This window comes from Oryx dammah, unplaced genomic scaffold (genome assembly GCF_014754425.2).
Source record: "Oryx dammah isolate SB20612 unplaced genomic scaffold, SCBI_Odam_1.1 HiC_scaffold_27, whole genome shotgun sequence".
NCBI lineage: Eukaryota > Metazoa > Chordata > Mammalia > Artiodactyla > Bovidae > Oryx > Oryx dammah.
The window spans coordinates 19029901-19054590 of record NW_024070211.1 but is presented as its reverse complement, the minus strand read 5'-3'; the positions used below and the strand labels follow the sequence as shown (position 1 = coordinate 19054590).

The 24690-nt window shown below is 38.7% G+C and overlaps 1 pseudogene; it reads left to right on the top strand.

Moving 5' to 3' along the window:
* The window catches only part of LOC120855169, a 174190-nt pseudogene extending 150757 nt beyond the window's left edge, over positions 1 to 23433 (top strand).
* The last annotated feature ends 1257 nt before the right edge of the window (positions 23434 to 24690 follow it).

Here is a 24690-nt window from a genome sequence, read left to right as displayed (position 1 = left end):
GAAGCTCTTGTTTAAAACTGAGTTACGCATACACCTATGCATATCTTTTCTCTCCACAGAGTTATAGCTCTATGACAAGAGAGTTCTGTGTACATAGACACACACATTCAGCAAAAAAGAATAAAATCAAAATTTGGAGAAACAACCGAAGTGAAAGAAATGGCCTGCAGATAAAAATGTAGGTAAAGTTCATGATTCTGGACTTCTTGCACATTTCCTCCCTGAATTCACTCACAGATTGATTTCCAGTAGGAGATGGGTGAGTCACTAAGCCGAATTAAGGTGTCAGCATGACATCACCAGCCTAAGATAGCGCTCTGCTTGTGGCACATACACAATATGTATTGCAGTGCCATTTTATTTTTAATATTTGTTTACTACTTGCCTGACACTGATCATAGCAATTTACACACTTTATTGCATTTAAGCATGACATGATTGTATTACTTTAGTTATTAGTTTTATTATTTTGAATATGAAGAATTTGAATCGCATTGAGCCTGGGCAATTTGCCAGGGGTTATAAAGCTAGAGTGCAATTACACAGTTAATCTCAGCTAGTCTATTTCTACCTGTGCTTATCTCTGGGGGACACCTGGAACCACAGTGCTAATCCTTGGCCATATTAGAATAAAATATAGACTGATTAATGCATTTCCATGCTGGGATTTTGAAACATACAAGGGAGGTATCATGTACCAACTGGTCAGTCTTCTTTAGAGAAAATGTACAAATTAATGGTTTGCATCTGGTTTTGGTTTTATTATCATAATTTCTGTTATTAAACCTGATCCTGTAGACTGCTTTAGGCAACATGACCAGAGGATTGTAAACAACAATAAAGTTTTTGGATGAAATTATAACTTCCCTGAGACAAAGGAATTTTGTGTGTGTCTTGGCAGTTAACCATCCAGAGACAAAGCGTGTCTCATGTGACTAAGAAAGAAATTTGGAAGCTGTGCCTTGCTGTTATTGTTCAGTCGCTAAGTTTTGTCCGACTCTTTGAGACCCTATGAAATGCAGCACATCAAGCTCCTCTGTCTTCACCATCTCCCAGAGTTTGCTCAGATTCGTGTGTCAGTTGAATCCATGATGCTATCTAACCATCTCATCTCTGTCATCCCCTTCTCCTTTTGCCTTCAATCTTTCCCAGCATCTGGGTTTTTTCCAATGAGTCGGCCCTTTGGCTCTGGTGGCTAAAGGATTAGAGCTTCAGCTTCAGCCTCAGTCTTTCCAATGAATATTCATGGTTCGTTTCCTTTAGGACTGATTAGTTTAATCTCCTTGCTGTCCAAGGGACTCTCAAGAGTCTTGTTTAACACCACAATTCAAGAGCATCATTCTTTGGTCTCAACGTTCTTTATGGTCCAACTCTCACAAACACACATGACTACTGGAAAAACCATAGCTTTTACTATATGGACCTTTGTTGGCAAAGTGATGCCTTTGTTTTTTAATATGATGTCTAGGCTTTTCATAGCTTTCCTTCCAAGAAGCAAACGGCTTTTAATTTCATGGCTGTAATCACCATTTACATTGATTTTGGAGCCCAGGAAAATAAAATCTGTCACTGCTACTTGCCTTGAACTTCCCAGATCTACTTCTAAACCTAAATGTGCATCTTATTAGTAAATGGGAATTTATCCTTCACCAAGAGGGGTCTTCACTGGTGGCTCAAAGGTAAAGAATCTGCCTGCAATGCAGGAGACTTGGGTCAATCGCTTGGTCGGGAAGATCTTCTGAAGGAGGGCATGGCAACCTACCTCCAGTATTCTTGCCTAGAGAATCACATGGCCTGAGGAGCCTGACAGACCATAGTCCATAGGGTCGCAAAGAGTCAGACATGACCGAAGTGACTGAACATGCACCAGAGGAGATTTGGCAGCTGTAAGGTAAAGTATAATCACATAAGGACTTGAAATAGGTCCTCTGAATTGGGGAAAAGCACAGATCATTAAGATATTATTAAATAGCTGTATTTTCCATGGCTTCCCTTAGAACTGCCCTAATCGGAGTCATTGCCAAGTCATGGCTTAACTGTTGATTTAGTTCAATGATTGGAGTCTAATTTTCAATTCCTAAAACAGAATGCTATAACCTCTATTCCCTGGATACCCTTTGGGCTATGACTTTATATGATATTCATGAATTTTATTGATGTTTTAAAATATGAGGCAATTTTCAACTGCTGTGTAAATTTTTAAAATCTGTAATTTTAGTGGAAATGAAAAGAAATTACTTTCAGTATTGGAATTCAAATAGGTTTTAGAACAGAATGTTACAGATCTATATTAGAGATGACTAAAAACTGTTTCCATCTACATTTGCCAAATTTGAACCATTCCTAAAGTTTAAGTTCATAATTTTTCAATTGGAGATTTTATAAAAGTAATTGATATAATATTGTTGAATTATGAGGTCATTAGTACAGTAAGGCATTATATAGTAACAGCAAAAGTTATTATTGTAAATCATGAAACTACAGAAAACTTTGGATTTACAGAGTTCAAACCAGAACTTTAAGAGATTATTCTTATGAAGCCTGAGTACAAAGATATTATCATGGAAAATATTTCTTTTTATCCAAGTAATCTAAAAAAGATTTTGTTTTGTCCTTGACTACTTCTTCATGTTAAAAGAAAGCAATATACAATTATTACACAGCTACTATGTGTTGGATGTTAATCCAGCTTCACTGTGCGTTTTACACTTTTGCCTCAATATAATCCTTATAAAATTGCTACAAATTGCATAGTACTTGTATTTTGATGTGGGGAGGAGATGATAGGGTATTGTTGAATGCATTCGCTTCTGTGCTCAGTTGCTCAGTCGTGTCAGACTCTTTGCAATATCATGGACTGTAGCCTGCCAGACTTCTCTGTCCATGGGGTTTTTCCCAGCAAGAATACTGGAGCTGGTTGCCATTTCCTCCTCCAGGGGCATTTGCCTTGACAAATGGTGGGGGGATTGAAATTTTAAGCTTACTTCCAGCTTTTTTAAAAATTGGATTCCAAATTGCTGCATAGATTACACCTCTAAACACAACAGACATGCAAAATGTACTTGTAACACACATATATATATACCTTATAGATACGACATGAACCTATGTGGCAGCTATGCTTAAACAGTGTCCATATTTTCAATGTACAAGTGTACATGTTATAGGATGCCCTAGCAGAGTCTTCTGCTTTAATTTACAAGTCTTATCTCCTCACTCAATGTCTCCTTGTCAGCTTCCATACTGACCTTATTCAAAATTGATTGATTGATGTTATTTTTTTTTAATGGGACTCTGAACCAGAAATCAGATAAGCTTTGTAAAACTTTCTGCTGCTCTAGACTATGACTTTTCCCACTGAAAGGGAAAAGAACACAAGGGTTGATATAAGGACTTTGGTTCTCATCTGATAAACCTTTGCAGAGGGCACTGAAACACCAAGCATTCTGTTTACTCTCTGGGCATAGTCTTATCAGGACTGTCATGCAAAGCATTTGGAGTCTCTCACTTTGGGCTGCTGCTAAAGATGTGCACAAAGTGAATTTGATGTCAAAATAGCCCTTTGAGAAGAACTGACGAGTTATGAGCCATTATAAGATGGACCCTCTGAGTATTTCCCATAGGAAAACCTTTGGAAGGAGGGTTAAGCGGTCGGATGAGCTGCTGCTTTCTGTACTGGCTGTTTTTCCTGTCAGGATTCCTGTAAAGTTGAATTAATTAACATTTGAAAATAATTTTCACTCTCAAGAGTAACTTTAGCACTCATGTTTTTAACAATTATTCAATGTTAACCTTTTATTAAAACGCTGTCCTGAACTCAGGTTTTTAACTGAAAGGCTGTTTGAGGTCTCAGATACAAGGAATGTTACTCCAGGAAGAGGAATTGAAGAAAAGAGGCTTTGACATACTTAAAAAAAAATGCTACTATAGTTTTCAGCTGTATACTAGAGGTCAATCAGTTTGACACCAGAATCTTGCCTTAGTGGTAATAATAATAATATTTGATGTTAGATTTCCATTTGATCCATTTTAGCGAGTGAAAGAAAGTGAAAGTGAAGTCGCTCAGTCGTGTCCCAATTCTTTGCGACCCAATGGACTGTAGCCCGCCAGATTCTGCTGTCCATGGGGATTCTCCAGGCAGGAATACTGGAGTGGGTTGTCATTTCCTTCTCCATTTGATCCATTTCAGTGAGTATCTAGTATATATGGTTTTGTAAGAAGCTATAAAATCAGGCCACTCCTTGAATATGAGCTCTTGTTGTGACCAGTGACGTGAATAGTCTGTGGCAAAGACTAAAGTAAAGCAGAATATGAAATTGTGAAGATGTTCACCAACGCTGAATGCTGCTCCGTGAAATCTAGATTAACTTTCAGAAAAAAACTCTCCTGGTACTGAGCTAAAAACTGCTCCCCCATCACTTCCACACATCAAAGCAGGGCTTCCGCCTTTACTGTGAAGAGGACACTCCCACTCCTCAGGTACATTTCTTCAATTCAAGGAGGAAGAAGGGAGAAACTTTTTATTTGTATAAGAAGCAGTAAGATTGAAGGCAGGAGGAGAAGGGGATGACAGAGGATGGGATGGCTAGATGGCATCACTGACTCAATGGCCATGAGTCTGAGCAAATCCTGGGAGATGATGAAGGACAGGGAAGCCTGGCATGCTGCAATCCATAGGTCACAGAGTCAGACATGACTTAGTGGTGGAGATGTGTGTCTGCACCAGGGCAGGTAGATGTCAAAGAAGTGAATTCTAGAACTGAGCATACTTCCTTCCAAGCAGCTGTCATTCAGTTACTAACTCGTGTCCAACTCTTTGCGACCCCACAAACAGCAGCACGCTGGGCTTCCCTGTCCCTCACTCTCTCCCAGAGTTTGAGGGTCTCCTTTGGACATATGGGTTGCTGGTGGCCTGCTGCAGGGACAGGAGAACTGGCAGCAAAAGTCCTGGGAGACACGTGTTGACGAAAGTCCTCTTTAACACAGCCCCACCCATTAGCAGACAATTGGATTAAAGATTTACTGAGCAAGGCCCTGCCCATCAGAGCGAGACCCAGTTTTCCCCACAACCAGTCCCTCCTATCAGGAAGCTTGCAGAAGCCTCTTCTCCATCAGAGGGCAGACAGAAGAAGAACTATAATCCCACAGCCTCCAGAACTAAATCCAAGCCATTGACCTGGGTTTGATTCCTAGCCATCATGTTAGTTAAGGATGTAGAGAGTCAAGCTCCTGAGTTTGGAAACAATTGGATGAGGAATGAATATCATCCCTTCTGTGAATAAGGTTGAACTGGAGAATGTGGCTTGAGCATTCATCATGGTGGTATTCCCTGACATGCTCTGGTAAGATGACTGGGCTGATCAACAGAGAAGATCTGTGTCCTTCGAGAACAGCCTCCCACAAAGTGACAGACAGTCTTGAGACAAAAAAGCCGAATTTTTTTTCTCCCAATAACACCAATCAGAAAAACTATTCTTCCTTGCACAGAAAGAAATGAGAATAGGAATAAAATTAAACAGAACAGAAGTGTTCCTCCCATTCATTGAGAACAAAAGTTTCCTCCCCAGTGAGAACAAAAGTTTCCTCCCCTGTAAAGAAACATGAAGGATGGAGGAGAAACAGTCTCCTCTCATATGAGAAGCTACACGAAATTTTTAGCTTTAATATTACATATTAATATACTCTGACATGCAAATAAACTCTATCAGTGATGGTAAAACTACAGGGCAAATGAGAATCATCCAGAGATTATAAAAATAAAGATTATCATACAGAGGGAAGTAAGTCAGAAAGAGAAAAACAAGTAATGTATATTAATGCATATGTGTGGAACTTAAAAATATGGTACAGATAAATCTATTTGCAGACCAGGAATAAAAGCATAGACATAGAGAATGATGTGTGGGCCAGAGGAGAAGAAGAGGGTGGGATGAATTGAGAGATTAGGTTTGACATAAATACACTTCAGTGTGTAAAATAAATAGCTGGTGGGAAGCTGCTGTAAGCACAGGGAGCTTAACTGGGTGCTCTGTGATGACCTAGATGGCTGGGATGGGAGTGAGGTGGGAAGGAGGTCCAAGAGGCAAGGGATATAAGTATACATATAGCTGATTTACTTTAGTGTACAACAGAAACTAATATAGCATTGTATAGCAATTGTACTCCAATAAAAAAAATTAATAAAAATGTTCGTTGGATGGAACTGTATATCTTTGGGTGAGCTCAAAGAATCTTTTCATGCCTCATTCAAGATAGATGATTATCCTTTTCAAAGCTTAGACCAAGCTTAGATTGGTTGTTTCCTTTATCAAGGAATGTTAAGAACTATTGAAAATATGTTCAACATATTTTTTGTGCTACCAGTTCTTAGTCATCTTTTATCGAAAAAAAAATAGATGCCTGACCCCACTACATTTTTAATAACTACCCCCTGGGTCCCATTCCTTTTTTTTTTTTTTTTAATAAATGTAAGTTTTGGAGCTCCATTCATCCTTTAAGAATTACTGCATTTGAGCATTTGAGACAATATTGCTTTAATATTAGCAGTGCTTATTGAACCCATAAATTCTGCACCCTAGAATCACAGAGAAAGTTTTAAGTGATCGTGGCCTCTGACTTCTGCTTTTCAGAGTGCTCCTTTAGTTACATTTGCGTATGTGAAAGGAAAGTGAAAGTGAAGTCACTCAGTCGTGTCTGACTCTTTGCTATCCCGTGGACTGTAGCCTATCAGGCTTCTCCCTCCGTGGGCTCCAGGCAAGAGTACTAGAGTGGGTTGCTTTTTCCTTCTCCAGGGGATCTTCCTGACCCAGGGATCAAACCCAGATCTCCCGCGTTGCAGGCAGATGCTTTACTCTCTCGGCCACCAGGTACCTCCACATAAAGTATAATAGGGAGACTAAATAAAGATACAGAGATGATCATAACATCAGCAAAAGTGTTTAGTGTTTCACAGTATTTAATTAAGTGCAACAAAGTAAAGAACGACTCTCTAACCAGAGACTTTTTTCTGCCTCAAATATCATGATGATAAACATCTTCTCTTACCCTTCAAAGTGAGTACCATTGTAATTACTTTAAGGGAGCACTCTTCAGTGGGAATTTCTATAAGGGAAATGCATTATATCTGTGCTGTCAAATATGGAAACTACTAGCCACATGTGACCACAGAGTTCTTAAATGTACACAGTGCAACTATAGGACTGAATTTTAAATTTCATTTAATTTTAATTTCAGTTAAAGTAGCCCTATTTGAATCCTGGATACCACATTGGAGAGTAAAACTTGAAAGCACGTTTTTCAGATTGTAGGTTAAAATGCATTAATGGGCTCTGAACAAAATTTCATGTTTCATGCCAACATTTAAAAAAAGAAATTAAATAGTATAGATAATATCAAAGTTCCTCACACATAGCAAATGTTTCTCCATGCGTGGCGATGAAAATGAGTCTTGCCTCATGGCAGAAAACAAGGTGTGTGTGATTCACTGACCCCTGGCCCCCAAGGTCAATGAAATAGTCGGTGTAATTAGGTGAGCAAACCAAAGAAGCAACGGACACGAGACCTGCAGTGTCGGTTCTGTTTGCAGTGAGCGAAGACGAGCCCCTGAGAAACCATGTGATGATGGCTCCTCCTTGAGGTTCGATGATAATATTTCAAGTGTGGGAAAAACTAAAAGGAAACAGCAGAGTAAAATGAGAAGAAACACACTTTCTCATGTTTACATGCAATAATTTACCTCTTCTCCCTACCATCCTCAAACAGAGGGCCCAACTGTGCCAACCTTCCAGAACTTAAACTGGCCACTTCAAGCATAGGTTCTAAGTAGCATCTGTGTTAGTGGACAGAGCCCGCTCAGTGGTACTTCTGGCTATGTTCGGGTCCAGTTTTTTGATGTGGCATTTCAGCCAGGGACATAAAATCCCACTGAGGCAGCTTTATCCCAGAGGCAGCTCAAAGGTGGCCTTTGAAAGTAGCTCTGAATTTGAAATGCGGTGTGTCTGTGTGGAGGGAGCAAAATTACTAAACCGTCAGAATGTGTACAAATATAGAAGTATGAGAGCTCTGTACTCTGAAAGTCGAAAGGTGATTCTATCATAGTCAACCAATAGAATTTTTTTGCTGCTGTTATTTATTTCTGATGTAATTCTATTAGAGAATTGGGGGGAGCAAGTTGTTGAGCTGGGTTATGATTCCATATGACACAAAAGGTGATTGTTTTTCTTTATTGAAGTTTAATTTATGTAAAAGGAGATGAATTGCTCTTGACTGTTCAGTGAGATGAGTCTTGACAATTGTATATAACAACCACAGTTTGAAGGCATCAATTCTTCGGCACTATGATGTGCTAGAGAAGACTCTTGGGAGTCCCTTGGACAGCAAGGAGATCAAACCAGTCAATCCAGGAGACAGTGGAGGACAGAGGAGCCTGCCAAGCTGCAGTCCACAGGCACGCAAAGACTCGGACATGACTTCATGACTGAACAACAACGAGTAAATATAGCAACCAACCAAAACAAGATAATGGACTTTCCCATCAACCCAAAAAGTGCCCAACTCCTCCCTCCCCACTGAACACCTGCCGTGCCATAGACTGTCACTGGGCTGTTTCCTAGCACCAGAGACTAGTGCTAGACGAAACAGACTAGTTTTGTCTGTTTTTTAGGGGCGGGGGCGAGTTCAGATAAATGGACTCAGGCACTATCTACTCACATGCGTCTGACTTCTTTGCGTCAGTTTCATGGCTTGTGATTCATCCTGGGTGTTCCACACATCAGTAATGCATTCCTTTTTGTTGCTGTAAGTAAGTAAGTGTTAGTCGCTCAGTGGTTCCCGACTCTTTGCGACCCCATGGATTGCAGCCTACCAGGCTCCCCCCTCCATGAGATTTTCCAGGCAAGGATACTGGAGTAGGTTGCCATTTCTTTCTCCAAGGGATGTTCCCAACCCAGGGATTGAACTTGGGTCTCCTGCACTGCAGGCAGATTTTTGCCGACTGAGCTACAAGGGAAGCTTTTTTGTTGCTGAGCAGTATTCTATTCTATGAATAGACCGTCTTCTGGTCTCTTAGTGGTTATTTATTTATTTATTTGAAATTTATTTTGTATTGGGTTATAGCTGATTTGATCACTTATTATTTTTAAAAAGGCTGTCATGAACCCTCGCGTGCATTGTGTGTGTGGCTCTGTATTTTTACTTTGCTCAAGTAAACATACAGAGATGTAATTTTCAGGTCACACGATAAGGACATACTTAACTGTATAAGAAGCTGCTGAAAAGCTTGCCACAGGGAGGACTTCAAGCCCAGATGAGTGTCCTTTGTGCATCCAGGACACCAGTCATTTGTTGGATGTATGTATGACTAAGAATATTCTGTACCTTGTGGCTTTGCTGTTTATTTCATTTGGTTTGTTTGGTGAGTAAAGCTTTAATTTAGCTGATGTCAAGTGTATATGTGTGTGTGTGTGTGTGTGTGTGTGTGTGTGTGTGTGTATGATTAATTTAAGACTGTTATTATTTCTAACCTAAATGTTCAATAGAATTCACAGATGAAAGCCATTTGGGCTTCTTTGGGGAAGGTTTTTAATTATTGATTTAATTTCTTTAATAAATATTGGACTATTCAGATTTCCTATTTCCTCTTCTGTAAGTTTTGGTAATTTATGTTCCTTTCCATGGAATGTCGGTAGTTCAACAAAGTTGTTGAGCTTATTGGCTTAAGGTTTTTAATGATTTCTGTGTCCTTTTCATGCTTATCGGTTATATAATATTGTTTCCTATTTTATTATCAATACTGTAATTTCTGTTTTCTATTTCTTAATTAAGCTAGTTAGGCATTGATCAGCTTTACTAGTTTTTTTTTTATATATATAGAAACCAGCTTTTATTTTATTGATTTTTTCTATTGTTATCTGTCTTCTATTTCTTTAAATCTTTCTCTTATTTGTATTATTTTCACTCTTCCCCTTACAATGAGTTTAATTTGCCCTTCCTTCTCTAGTTTCTCATGGTAAAAGTTTAATCATTGATTTTAAACACTTCTGTGTTTCTAGTCAGGCATATGGCTATAATTTTCCCTCTAATCACTTTTCCAGTACATCCCACACAATTTTGACACATTGTATTTTTAACTTCTATCTTAAGTATAATTAAATACATTAATTTCATTTTTCTTTGATCCTTGGACCAGAGGAGGTGGCTTCAAGACTAAAATATACATTATTTCAAGGTTATTTAAAACAAAATATCTTGTAGCCTTAAGATTACAATGTGAACTTCTAAACAAACATTTTGATGGAAAAGTATTCGGGGATCTAACCTTTCATCATTTTATAAAAATGTAATTTGTTAAAGTACAGAATTATGGGATGTTTTGGAAAAGAAATGCCATCTGGATATCAATAGCACATCAAGATCTTTCAGAATATCTTGATCTTGTATAGTATTTCTTCTACATTCTGCAAATTTTAAAAAAATGAATCCAATATTGCCACTGAATGTGATATAAAAATGTTTGACATGGCAAGATCATCAAGTCAGGGCTGTTAACTAAGACAGTTGCCTCAATTAGGAAAGCAGTTTGAGGATGCTCTGTCAGCTGGACGAGTAACACTAGGTAGGTGACAACATCTCTTTTTTGACCCCATTGGTCTGTAGGCTAAATTTTCGAGTGTGACAAGTGCTTGTTTGAACTGAATGTGAAGACAAAACCAAATCACAAATGTGTTACAGAAGAAGGAGTGGGGAGGGGACAGGCAGAAATCGAGGGTGAAAGTAGAGGAGCTGAGTTTGTCTGATCTTGTAACTAGTCCGTGAAGCATCCTTGATTGACTGTCCCAAAGAGACCCCAGTCAAGGCAAAAATACTGCAACAACAACCTCTGTAGAATGGGGAGATTTTTTTCCTTTGCTAGTGCTGCAGCAAGGGAACTTAGTTTCCCAACTAAGGACTGAACCCATGCTCCTGCAGGGGAAGCACAGAGTCTTAACCACTGGACCACCAGGGAAGCGACTGGAAAGGACTCGAAGCTGGGAGCCCACAGGCTGAGCAAAGATGGCGCAGAACAAAGAAGAGAGCTTCCTTGCATGAGATTAATTCACTGAAAAATTAGCACAACCAAAGGGAGTCCTTTTTGAGATTTTGGTTTTGAATCCTCATTATCACCTAACCAAAAACATACACTGTTTGGGAATAATATAGTTTTTAAAATTATCTTTTTTTTCCTTTAGCTAACATGTGCATGACATTGCAAAGCAGTTTATGAATCAATTCAGCAAGTGTTATTTCCATTTTAGAGATGAGAAAACTGAAATGTAGGCAGATGTTGACTTGGCAGACAGAGATAAAAGCACTATATTAAGATAGCTCTAAAATCCATTATCTTCTTAATGGATCATGTTGCTTCACACAGATTTCCACATGCTGTTTTCTGGAAAATTCTAACTTTTGAGATCAGAAACTTACACCTTACAAGATTCATTTTAAAGCATTTTTATCATCAATAGTCAACATGTTAAAAGACTCAGCACTACAGGAATGGACTATTAAGATTCTTGTTTACACAGCTAATGGATGGGGATTTGGGCCAGGACACATTGATGTACTGGCAAACTAGAGTCTTGAATAAACCCTGGCCGCCGCATCTGCTTCCTTGAAGGAGCTCTGTCCCATTTCTAAGCTGGCAGCCAGTCTTGCCCAAAATATTTGGAACTTGCAACAGTCTCCAAACACCTGGTGAGCTTTTCCACAGAAGCGTATCCAGACACTAGCGAGATACACGCCTTTCCCTTTCCTGTCTCCTTGCATTCCACCAGCAGCTGGACCAAAGATGACTCATGTATTGCAACTATCAAAACATGATGTTTTGATTCTTCAGAAATCACAAGGTGCTTCAAGGATTAGAACATATTTTAAACTCATTTAAAAGGTGATTTTCCAAATAAAAAGTACTTATTGCAGTTATTCAGAATGTTTTTTGAAAAGCAAGTTTGTACTGATCACAGACCTTTTATTCAATTACTGGACCCATTCTCCCCACCATTTCTTACAAAATAACATTTTCCAGGTTAAGAAAAAAAATCTCTGCATGCCTACATATCAGAAGAAAATATGTCAGAATAAAATGTTATTGCAATATTGTTTTTCTCCATTTACAAAACTAACATGGCACCATAAAAAGGTATGTAGGGGTTTTTCCTGGCCATACCTAGAAATGCTGACTGTGGTATTTGTTTAAGGACCTACCTATGTATCTACAAAATGTAAGGTGAGTCTTAAATTTGAAGTTGAGGGTAATGCATTATTGGCCCAAAATACTCAGAAAAGAATTTCTGCTACACTTGACTTGAGTGTGGGTGTTGGACGTGGGGGTGAGTAGGGTCACAGCACAAATGCCAAAGACTCTTGCTATTCCCATTAATATTTAGTAGCTGTCCTTGAATGAATGTTTTAAATTTGCTCTAGGCCCTTGGGACAATTTCTAGTGCCATTAAATAGCTGATTTATTTTCATAATACAGTTTTCAGCAGTTATAATTGTCTCACCAGGTTAGGAGTCCATGGAGCTCTTCACATCACCATTTCCAAAGTCTATTCTTTTTTTCAGTTTTTTTAAAGAATCTGATTTTCAGTTTAAATAATTGTTTTTGCAGTGTTAAAGTTCACTAATCTTTTATCTCCCAGTGCTTAATTAAATACCCAGCAGTTAAATAGCCAGTGACATTTTCAAGTATTATATTTTTATCTGTACATGAAAAATTAATTAAAAATTTTAAATTAAATTAAATCAATTAATAAAATTTTTATCTCTGGATAAATTAAATTAAATTTTTAAATTAAAATTTAATTCCTTTTTGTGCCTTCCACTTCTCTCATCACTATATTTATGTTTTTCTTGAAATCTTTGTTTATATTCAGTATATTTATAGCAAAACTTTAAAATTCTTTGATGACTAATGCTACATGTCTGTCATTTTTTATCCTCTTTTATTGACTGATTATTCTCCTGGTTATGATTCACATTTTCCTGTTTTTTGGTATGTCTTGTAATTTTTTATTTCATGTCAGGTACTCCAAATATTATTTGCTTGGGATCTACTTGGAGTCAATTCTGTCTATCATGGTCTAGAGCATGTGTATATAGGTGGAAAACCATGATTACCCTGAGGCTAACCTCATGTTGTTGTTGTGTTTGTTTGTTTGTTTTCCTAGAGGGCATAATTCTATGATGCCTATAATCCAATATCTCTAAGCAATTATTTTATATATTTTGTTCTATTTCTAGTTCTTTATAGCAGAATGTTTAAGTCTGGTCCATTTCATCAATTACATCATGACAAGATTTTAAGGAAGGCAGTCCTAATGTGAAAGCAAAAGTTTAAGAAAATGGATTTGAAATTGGTGTACAAAAAACAGAGAAGTAAAATCAATGCCTGACTTCAAAGAATACACAGTTTAATGTGAACTTACCAAGATTCTTTTACTAAAATGTATCAGAAAAATATGTTCCCCCATTCGAAAGACTTTCTTGTGTATTTCTATGCCCTGTATCAGAGATCCCCATAAATGATTCTGACTATAAAGCAGAATCATTAGAGAGCTTTTTTTTACCTGTGGTGGATTCATGTCAATCTATGCCAGGACCAATACAGAATTGTAAAGTAAAAATTAAAAATAAATAAATAAATAAATTTAAAAAAAAATTACAGGTTATAAGACCACTCCCCAGACAGTTATGATACAGTTAGTCTGGATGGGACCCAGAAGTCTGTATTTTTAAATGATCTCTTCAGGTAACTTTCACACAGTCAAGCGTGAACCTTCAGAATGCAGACTGAATTACTTCAGATTCTTTCTGGGAATCATAAAATTCTCAAAATTGTTCCTGATTAAGTAGACATCAGTCTGGTCTCTTCTGTCTTCCCCCTTCTCTCTCCTGAGGCTCTCTGATTACTCAGCTTCTAGCTGTGCTGTAATATTTCTTGGAAAGCCTAGGTGGCCCCCCAAATTTCCAACCTTTGTAACATAATCCACATCAAGTCACATAAGGAGATTTGCAAATCTACCTCATTCCACAACCAGCACTATTTGGAAAAGCATTTGTGAATTCCACTCAACATTTCTCTAAAATGTGTGTTTAGAGAACACACACATTCAAATGAAAGCCTTTTGCCTTTGCAGCTGGCCTTTCTGCTTGAACGGTTCTTATGGTCTAGGGCCTAGACCTAACTCCAAAACCATCTCATGACTCCTAAGATCCCCAGGATGCCTGTTCCCCAGAGCCCAACCTTTCTTGCTATTGTTATTTAGTTCCTAAGTCATGTCTGACTCTTTTGCGACCCCATGGACTACAGTCCACCAGGTTCTTCTGTCCATGGCATTTCTCAGGCAAGAATACTGGAGTGTGTTGCCATTTCCTTCTCAAGGGGATCTTCCTGACGCAGGGATTGAACCTATGTCTTCTGCACCGGGGCAGGCTGATTCTTTACCACTAAGCCACCTGGGAAGCCCTCAGCCTTTCTTTGTGTGACTCTATTTACCATTCATAAAGACCTAACAGTTTAAGTTTCTTTTTCTACCAATTCTATTTTCTAAGGAAACCCCAAATTGACCTCTGTTTCTAGAAACTTTAACAAGGGAAGATAATTGACCTCTTTCTGGTCCTCTGGGCAAGCCAGCTGGCCCACATTCCCTTTTCTGCAGCTGTGTGTAAGCTCCATCCCCATTTTCAACCTTCACACCACAAAGCGGCAGCGCCGATCCCTGTGGTTGGCCAGTGCCCCTTGGCAGGGAAACATTCCATCTTACCTTTCACGTTAGATCTAGGAAGTCATTCAAGTTCAATTGGATGATAAGAAAGGCCAAATGAGTTCTAAAGTTGCAAATTACAAATGCACCAACCGAGTTCAGTTCAGACCTAAATCTGAGATTTGGGAATGACGTGATGGCTGACTGGATATGCCTGATCTGTGTGTCCTGAGCTTCTTTTTCAGCTCGTTCTGACCAACAAGAAAACAAATTCTGGCAATTTTATAAGGATCAGAGAATACCATGAGTTAATTTCCAGAAGGAATGTCTACTAATTGGAATACTGATGAAGTGGGATGAGAAAAATGTTCTTGAACAACACACCACGTACATCAAATTCTGAAATAAACAAAAGATTGCCCCCCTAAAACTTGCCCTATAAATTCACATTAAATTTATTCTAAAACCATGCACTTACCTCCACCCATATCCCTACCACTTTCTTTTTGTTGTTTAGTCACTGAGTCATATCTGACTCTTTATAACCCCATGGACTGCAGCATGCCAGGCTTTCTATCCTTCAGTATCTCCCAGAGTTTGCTCAAACTCATCTACATTGAATTGGTGATGCCGTACAACCACCTCATGCTCTGTTGCCCCTTTCTCCTTCTGCCCTCATTCTTTCCCAGTATCAGGGTCTTTTCCAATGAGTTGGCTCTTTGCTTCAGCATCAGTCCTTCCACTGAATATTCAGGGCTGATTTCCTTTAGGATTGGCTGGTTGGATCTGCTTGTTGTCCAAGGGCTCTCAAGAGTCTTCTCCAGCACCACAATTCAAAATCATCAATTCTTCAGTGCTCAGCCTTCTTTATGGTCCAACTCTCACATCTGTACATGACTACTGAAAAAAACCATAGCTTTGGCTATATGGACCTTCATCAGCAAAGTGATGTCCTTGATTTTTAATATAATGTCTAGGTTTGTCATAACTTTCCTTCCAAGGAGTAAGCATCTTTTAATTTAGTGGCTGCAGTCTTTTTATCTTGGTTCATCTATTTAGAGATTTCAAGTGGCCAACATTAAAATCAATGCATACTTATTAAAAAATTAAGGAGAATACAAGCAAGCATATTCCAACTAAAGCTTGCTGGTTGCATATGCAAAAGTTTCAAGAAAAGTTAGAATAGTAGAAGCAGTGTGTGCTAGGCATGTATCATTCATTCATGCATTCAAGCATTTATTTTGCAAACCACTGAGTACACAGGAGTAAACAAAAGAGATCCCAGCCTCACATTAGAGGGAAAAAATGAAAAAAAAATTTTTTTTAATGATTAATACAAGTATCATCTAATATCAAATCTATTCCATTCACAAAGATTTTATTTTTAGTGAGAGATATTATTTTACCTGAATATAATTGATTTCTACATTTTGAAGAGTAAAATGAAAAAGTTCTAGATTCAAGGGGCGTATCTAAAAATTTATTAAAGTCTATTTAAATCCTAGGGGCTTCCCAGTTGGCACACTGGTAAAGAATTCATTTACTATTGCAGGAGATATGGGACCGAGAAGCCGAGCAGTCTGTAGTCCATGGGGTCACAAAGAGTTGGACACAACTTAGCAAGTAAACAGTAGCAGTAAATTGGTTATAGCCTCCTGGGCTTCCCAGGTGGCTCAGTGGTAAAACATCTGCCTGTCAATGCAGGAGACAGGAAACACGGATTAGATACCTGGGTCAGGAAGATCCTCTAACATAGGAAATGGTAACCATTTCAGTATTCTTGTCTGGAAGATTTCATGGACAGAAGAGCTTGGTGGGCTACAGTCCGTGGGGTGGCAAAGAGTCAGACATGACTGCACACGCACACACATTTGGGTCCTGAGTCTTGGTATCAAAAGTCAGAATAGTGGGAGACGGGGTGCCGCAAAATACCTGTGCTTGTGAATTGTGTAGCTACCATGTAGGAGAAAAACAGGGTGAGCCAGTAAATAGCAAGATGGAAGACCTGATGTAGGGTGATCAGAGGACTTCCCTCTAACACGGTGATGCCTCAGAGGAGATCTTAAAAATGAGGTGGGGCTGGTTGAGAGAAACATGAGGGGGTGTTCTTCCTTCTGACAGTCTTTTGTGTTCAAGTCAATTAAAATGCCAGGTGCAAAGGCTCTCAGGTAGAAAAGAAAACAAGTGTGTTTAGAGTGGGGAGGGGCTGAGTTAATGATGGAGATGCAGGGAGACACCTGTCCTTGCAGTAACCTGTAGGATTGGACTCGTTTCTGGATTCATAGCAGGGCTAGTAATTTCTCTTACAACTTGAAGATACAAGTGGTAGCATCACATCATTATAATTAGTAATAGATGCTTCAAAGAGAAGGACAAACTGCAGAAAATTCAATGGGGTGAAAGCAAAGCCTAAAAGGCTGCTTCAAACTGGAGATGAAGAAGAAAAAAAAAGTGAAAACCAAAAAGAAGAAAAATATAGCTATTGTGATAAAACAACAGAGTTCTAACATGCAGATAATTGATATTGCTCAACAACCAGATAAGAAAAATTAAATCTTGTTAGGCATATTGTTAAAATCCACTATATTCTGTTATTTCTAGCTACATGATAATTAAAGACTAAATGGGGCACATTTAACACTTACACTGTGGTTGAGGTTTTGGGCGTTTTTTTTTGTATTTCTAACTTCTTTGGTTTTATACATTTCATTGCTGATATTTGGCATACTATCCTTTACATATAAAAAGCATCTATAAATCAACAAGAAAATAAGAATATGCTAATGGAAAAATTGGTAAGGAAAGCAAATTGGTTCTAAAAATATGAAAAAAATAATTCACTAACTAGATAAAAAATGAGAAACTTCATTCCTAATTAAACACAGGTCCATGAGGAGAAAAATTTAATCAATTAAGTTGCTTAGTTTTTAAAGATTATAATATCCTATTGAATCAAAGATGTGGGGATATGGACACTTAAGACACAGCATGTGCAATCAGTGCAATGTGTTAGAAGAAAATGTGGGAATATATTTAAAGAGTTACCAAATATTCATATAGAAAAACAAAAAAATTATGCACTGTTGTTAAGAATAAGTAAAGATTACTAAACTATAAGTTTAGTAACACCTGGAGTAACAGGCAAATTTGGCCTTAGAGTACAGAATGAAGCGGGGTGAACTTTGCTAAGAGAATTTTGCCAAGAGAATGCACTGGTCATAACAAACACCCTCTTCCAACAACATAAGAAAAGACTGTACATGTGGACATCACCAGATGGTCAACACTAAAATCAGATTGATTATATTCTTTGCAGCCAAAGATGGAGAAGCTCTAAACAGTCAGCAAAAACAAGACCAGGAGCTGACTGTGGCTCAGATCATGAACTTCTTATTGCCAAATTCAGACTTAAATTGAAGAAAGTGGGCAAAACCACTAAATTTGGAAACCATTCAGGTATGACCTAAGCCAAATCCCTTATGATTATATACTGGAAGTGAGAAATAGATTTAAGGGACTAGATCTGATAAACAGAGTGCCTGATGAACTATGGATGGAGGTTCGTGACATTGTACAGGAGACAGGGAGCAAGACCATCCCCAAAACATAGAAAAAAAAAAAAAAAAGCAAAATGACTGTCTGAGGAGGCCTTACAAATAGCTGTGAAAAGAAGAGAAAAAAAATAATAAAAGGAGAAAAAGAAAGCTATATCCATTTGAATTCAGAGTTCCAAAGAAAAGCAAGGAGAGATAAGAAAGAAAATAATAGAATGGGAAAGACTAACAATCTTTTCAAGAAAATTAGAGATACCAAGGGAACATTTCATGCAAAGATGGGCTCGATAAAGGACAGAAATGGTATGGACCTAACAGAAGCAGAAGATATTAAGAAAAGGTGGCAAGAATACACAGAAGAACTGTACAAAAAAGATCTTCATGACCCAGATAACCACGATGATGTGATCACTCACCTAGAGCCAGACATCCTGGAATGTGAAGTCAAGTGGGCCTTAGGAATCATCACTATGAACAAATAGTGGAGGTGATGGAATCCCAGTTGAGCTATTTCAAATCCTGAAAGATGATGCTGTGAAAGTGCTACACTCAATATGCCAGCAAATTTGGAAAACTCAGCAGTGGCCACAGGACTGAAAAAGGTCAGTTTTCATTCCAATCTCAAAGAAAGGCAATGCCAAAGAGTGCTCAAACTACTGCACAATTGCACTCATCTCACATGCTAGTAAAGTAATGCTCAAAATTCTCCAAGCCAGGCCTGTGAACTTCCATATGTTCAAGCTGGTTTTAGAAAAGGCAGAGGAACCAGAGATCAAATTGCTGACATCTGCTGGATAATTGAAAAAGCAAAAGAGTTCCAGAAAAACATCTATTTCTGCTTTATTGACTATGCCAAAGCCTTTGACTGTGTGGATCACAATAAACTGTGGAAAATTCTGAAAGAGAGGGAATACCAGACCACCTGACCTGCCTCTTGAGAAACCTATATGCAGGTCAGGAAGCAACAGTTAGAACTGGACATGGAACAACAGACTGGTTCCAAATAGGAAAAGGAGAACGTCAAGGCTGTATATTGTCACCCTGCTTATTTAACTTCTATGCAGAGTACATCATGAGAAACACTGGGCTGGAGGAAGCACAAGCTGGAATCAAGATTGCCAGGAGAAATATCAATAACCTCAGATATGCAGATGACACCACCCTTATGGCAGAAAGTGAAAAGGAACTAAAGAGCCTCTTGATGAAAGTGAAAGAGGAGAGTGAAAAAGTTGGCTTCAAGCTCAATATTCAGAAAACGAAGATCATGGCATCCAGTCCCATCACTTCATGGCAAATAAATGGGGAAACAGTGGCTGACTTTATTTTTCTGGGCTCCAAAATCACTGCAGATGGTGATTGCAGCCATGAAATTAAAAGACGCTTACTCCGTGGAAGGAAAGTTATGACCAACCTAGACAGCATATTAAAAAGCAGAGACATTGCTTTGCCACAAAGGTCCATCTAGTCCAGGCTATGGTTTTTCCAGGGGTCATGTTTGGATGTGAGAGTTGGACTATAAAGAAAGCTGAGTGCCAAAGAATTGATGCTTTTGAACTGTGGTGTTGGTGAAGACTCTTGAGAATCCCTTGGACTACAAGGAGATTCAACCAGTCCATCCTAAAGGAGATCAGTCCTGGGTGTTCATTGGAAGGACTGATGTTGAAGCTGAAACTCCAATACTTTGGTCACCTGATGCGAAGAGCTGACTCACTGGAAAAGATGAGATGGCTGGATAGCATCACCGACTCAACGGACATGAGTTTGGGTAAATTCCAGGAGTTGTTGATGAACAGGGAGGCCTGCCGTGCTGCAATTCATGGGGTCACAAAGAGTTGGACATGACTGAGGGACTGAACTGAACTGAACTGAACTGAATCTATAAGTCTATCTATTATATATTGACACATACATATGACTCTACTTTGGTATATAGATATTAGATGATGGAAAGGGGGAATACACAAATATCTGGATGGCTGGCTTTTTTGTATTCTATGTAATTTATATATTCTTTGTGTTCTTCTCTAGCTTTCAATTTTTCCAAAGTGAACATTATTCTTGTAGTATATGAAAATAAATGGGCAAAATTGAAACAATGGAAACAAAATAATTCTCAAATACTAGTTCTTATAAACTCAACTTTATCAAAGATAAAGAAGACATAGAAATATGTATGATGTAAATTATAAAGCTATTCAAAAGAATCAACCTTTGGATTCTGTAGATAGAATGAAAACCTCCATTAGACAACAAAGATATATTGTATAGCACAAGGAACTATAGACAATATTTTGATACACCGTAATGGAAAATAATATAAAGAATGTTTAGACATATGTATAACTGAATTTCTTTGCTGTACATCAGAAATTAACATGACATTGTAAACCAACTATACTTAGGTAAAAAAATAAATAAGCTTTCATCACATGCAATTTTTTAAAATTTGAGTTGTTCATAAGAAGCTTTTAGATCAGAAATAATAGTTCAAAACGTCTGATTTGACAAATATTAATACCACATACTGTCAACACGGTGTGACTGAATTGGAAATGTTATTAATGTGAACATATATGAATAAGAAAACTCTATGAATTATAAACTTTAAAAATATCTAAATAGTTGGCTGATTCTCATACATATGGCTCACAGATTTGAAGTCCATGGCCAAAGCTGAACTCAGAGGTAAATCATTTATTTATGTTTTTTTCTCTTTAAAAATCCATTATTCATCTTTCAAAATGTAAAACTAATATAAAACTAATTAAATGAAGACATCAGTTTATATGATGAATTAATCAATATAAAGTAGTGCAGTAACGTGAAAACTAATATAGGCGGAAAATAACTTTATGCCTCGCTAAACTGAATTGAAATGAAGGGAAATAACATGAACAAAATTAGATACACAATGTGAACTTAGTTTTTAATAAGACAATAATTCTCTGTTCTAGTACGTCGTTCTCCAAAACAAGTCACTTGAATTTTTGATATCTTCAAATGAGAAAATGTAACCATAATGACCCCAAAGGTCATATTTAGCTTTCTTAGTTTGGGGATGCCCAGATGTCTTCAACAGGTACTGTGGCTTAGCTAGTCAAAGCACCTGTCTAGTAAACAAGAGATCCTGGGTTTGAATCTCAGCAATGCCTGGGACAGTTGCTGTAGTATTTGTGAAAGGGATACATTTCCAGACTTCCAAGGGGAATGTGGAAAATTTTTAAAGGGATGGGAATACTAGACCACCTTACCTGCCTCCTGAGAAATCTGTAGCAGGTCAAGAAGCAACAGTTAGAACTGGACATGGAACAACAGACTGGTTCAAATTGAGAAAGGAGTTCGTCAAGGCTGTATATTGTCACCTGCCTATTTAACTTATATGCAAAGTACATCATGTGAAATGCCAGGTTGGATAAGGCACAAGCTGGGATCAAGATTTCCAGGAGAAATATCAATAACCACAGATATGCAGATGACACCACCCTTATGGCAGAAAGTGAAGATAAGCTAAAGAGCCTCTTGATGGAAGTGAAGAAGGAGAGTGAAAAGCCTGGCTTAAAACTCAACATTCAAAAAATGAAGATCATGGCATCTGGTCCCATCACTTCATGGCAAATAGGTGGGGAAGCAATGGAAACGATCAGAGACTTTATTTTCTTGGGCTCCAAAATCACTGCAGATGGCGACTGCACCCATTAAATTAAAAGAAGCTTGCTCCTTGGAAGAACCTGTGACCAACCTAGATAGCATATTAAAAAGCAGAGACATTACTTTGCCAACAAAGGTCCATCTAGTCAAAGATATGGTTTTTCCATTAGTCATGTATGTGAGGTTCTTAGTGGCTGGGTCACGTCCGACTCTTTGCGACCCCATGGACTGTAGCCTGCCAGGCTCCACTGTCTATGGGATTCTCCAGGCAAGAATAGTGGAGTGGGTTGCTGTGCCCTCTTCCAGGATGAATGTGAGAGTTGGACCATAAAGAAAGCTGGGCACCAAAGAATTGATGTTTTGAACTGTGGTGTTGGACAACACTCTTAAGAGTCCCTTGTATAACAAGGAGATCAAACTGGTCAATGCTAAAGGAAATCAGTCTAGCATATTCATTGGAAGGATTGATGCTGAAGTCAAAGTTCCAATACTTTGGCCACCTGATGCAAAGAACTGACTCATTAGAAAAACCCTGATGCTGGAAAAGATTGAAGGCAGGAGAAGGGAATGATAGAGAATGAGATGGTTGGATGGCATCACCGACTCGATGGACATGAGCTTGAGAAAGCTCCAGGAGTTAGTGATGGACAGGGAGGCCTGCGTGCTGCAGTCCATGGGGCTGCAAAGAGTCAGACAGGACTGAGCTACTGAACTGGACTGAGCTACTGAACTGAACTGAACTGAGCTGAGCTGTCTTCCAGGTAGAAATGACTGGGTATGTAGTACCTGATTTGAAACACTAGAGGACAGAACAGCAAAGGAAACAGGAAGGCAAGCAGGCTCCAATAGTAGGTAATACTGATGCTGGGAGAAGCCGGGAGAGCAGGCATCATGTCTGGGTTATGGAGACAGGCTTACAATTTAGCCACAAACCCAGCCTTGGAAGGTTCAGATAACAGCAAAACAAGTAGTCAGGCCTGTTGAGCCACCTCTATGACCAGGCATTCAATCTGGGCAAAGGCAAGAATAAGCAATTCACTTTAGACATTAACCTGTGTGCTGCTGGCTTTGTATGAATTTTGTGGAAACTACTGATCCGTCACCCCTCCCTGGAGGCAGGAGAAAAGTGTAGCATTATCCTTGTTCTATTGTCCTTCTGCGCTCTTTAGCAAGAGTGGCTTTCTAAAAACAGTGTTTTTGTTCTTTAGAAGCCTGCTCTGGCCTTTGTTCAGGACTCTAGGGCCATACAATGGAGTGGGTGTCATGCAGGAGGAAGAGGGGCATTTGGAAAATGTGTGTTTTGGGGGGCTGAGGAGAGCAGTGGCTCTGCTGAAACGCCTGAGAGGGCTGGTTCGGAATTTCTGCAGAAACGAAGACCCCCATACGTGGAGCAGCTCTGCCCCTTGAGGCGACAGGATCAGTGGAGTGAAAGTCAGGATGGGGCAGAACTAGGGTCCAGTCCAGTGACCTCTGGATGGGAGCCTGAGTGAAGGACCCACCCAGGTCCTCTTAGTGGAAGGGGCTCCTGGGAGGGTGTCCTCACCCTAGATCAGAGCGCTGGGGTCTGCTGGTGTGGTAGAAATATCATTCAACCCATTTAGAATGCCCCCAGGTTCTTGTCTAGAGAAAACACTGGGCGGTGGGCAGGTGGGTGGGTGGGTAGGGGGTGTGCACTCTGACCTTCCACGGTAGCTGAACTTGATGCCTGAATTTCAAAGCTGGATTCCATTTTACCTAAATTCATGCAGAGCACCAGGGGTAAGAAATGGAATAGTCAAGAAAAAAAATGTACTTTTATCCTTAATGTCATAACATTTACTATGGTTTATGAATACAAGGTAAAAATAATCTGTGTTTTCATTTTAAAAAAATCACGGTGAAATGAACTCTTTTAGTATCAGGAAACACATCACACCTAATCAGAATCCATATCTCACATAATCTCTGGGACATGAAAGAATGATTCTTACCTGTATCCAACATGTAATGAAACTGGAGTCCATGGGGTTTAAGCAAATTTTTCAAAGTCACACAGTATACAGTTTTTGGCTGTCTGGGTCTGCTAACTGCATAGAGATTTCAAAACTTCTCAGGAAGCACAGATTCAAACACACATATGCGCTGGAATTTCTTAACACACAAACTGAGAAACTTATTACACGTTTGAATCTTAATGCCAGTCATTTATAACAAGGAGAGAGATACACTATCTTATGATATAAGGAGAGTAAGACTCCAAAGAGGATAGTTTGAGCTTCCTATGATATTTCAGGGCAGGTACTGCAATATTTCTGTTGAAAGGTGACTTTGAGGCTTTCCATAAAACCACTGCTTCTGAAACCTGCCTGGTAGGTGAGAGTATCTGGAGTGCTGCTTAAGAATACAGATTCTCAGGCCTCTTCCCAGGAGACTTAGACTCAGTATGTCTAAGGCAGAACCTTCAAATCTGTATTTTAAAAACAGGCAAAATCTATGGTTGCATCAGGGAAACACTGGGCGTGATTTCCTGGGTAGCATGCCCCATATTTAATTGTGACAAGTTTGTTTCTTCAGAGAACCAGCGATCCCATGATCAAACCCCCACTTTCTGCAGCTGGGAAAAGTACGGCCTAGATGATAAGGTAAATGATTTAACCTGGACGGTAATGGTTTAAATCTTTCAAAGTTATTAGAACTACACATATAGATGTAGTTATATAAAATACTTGAGAATCTTTGTTTTATTTTCATTGGCTTATTTGCTTAGC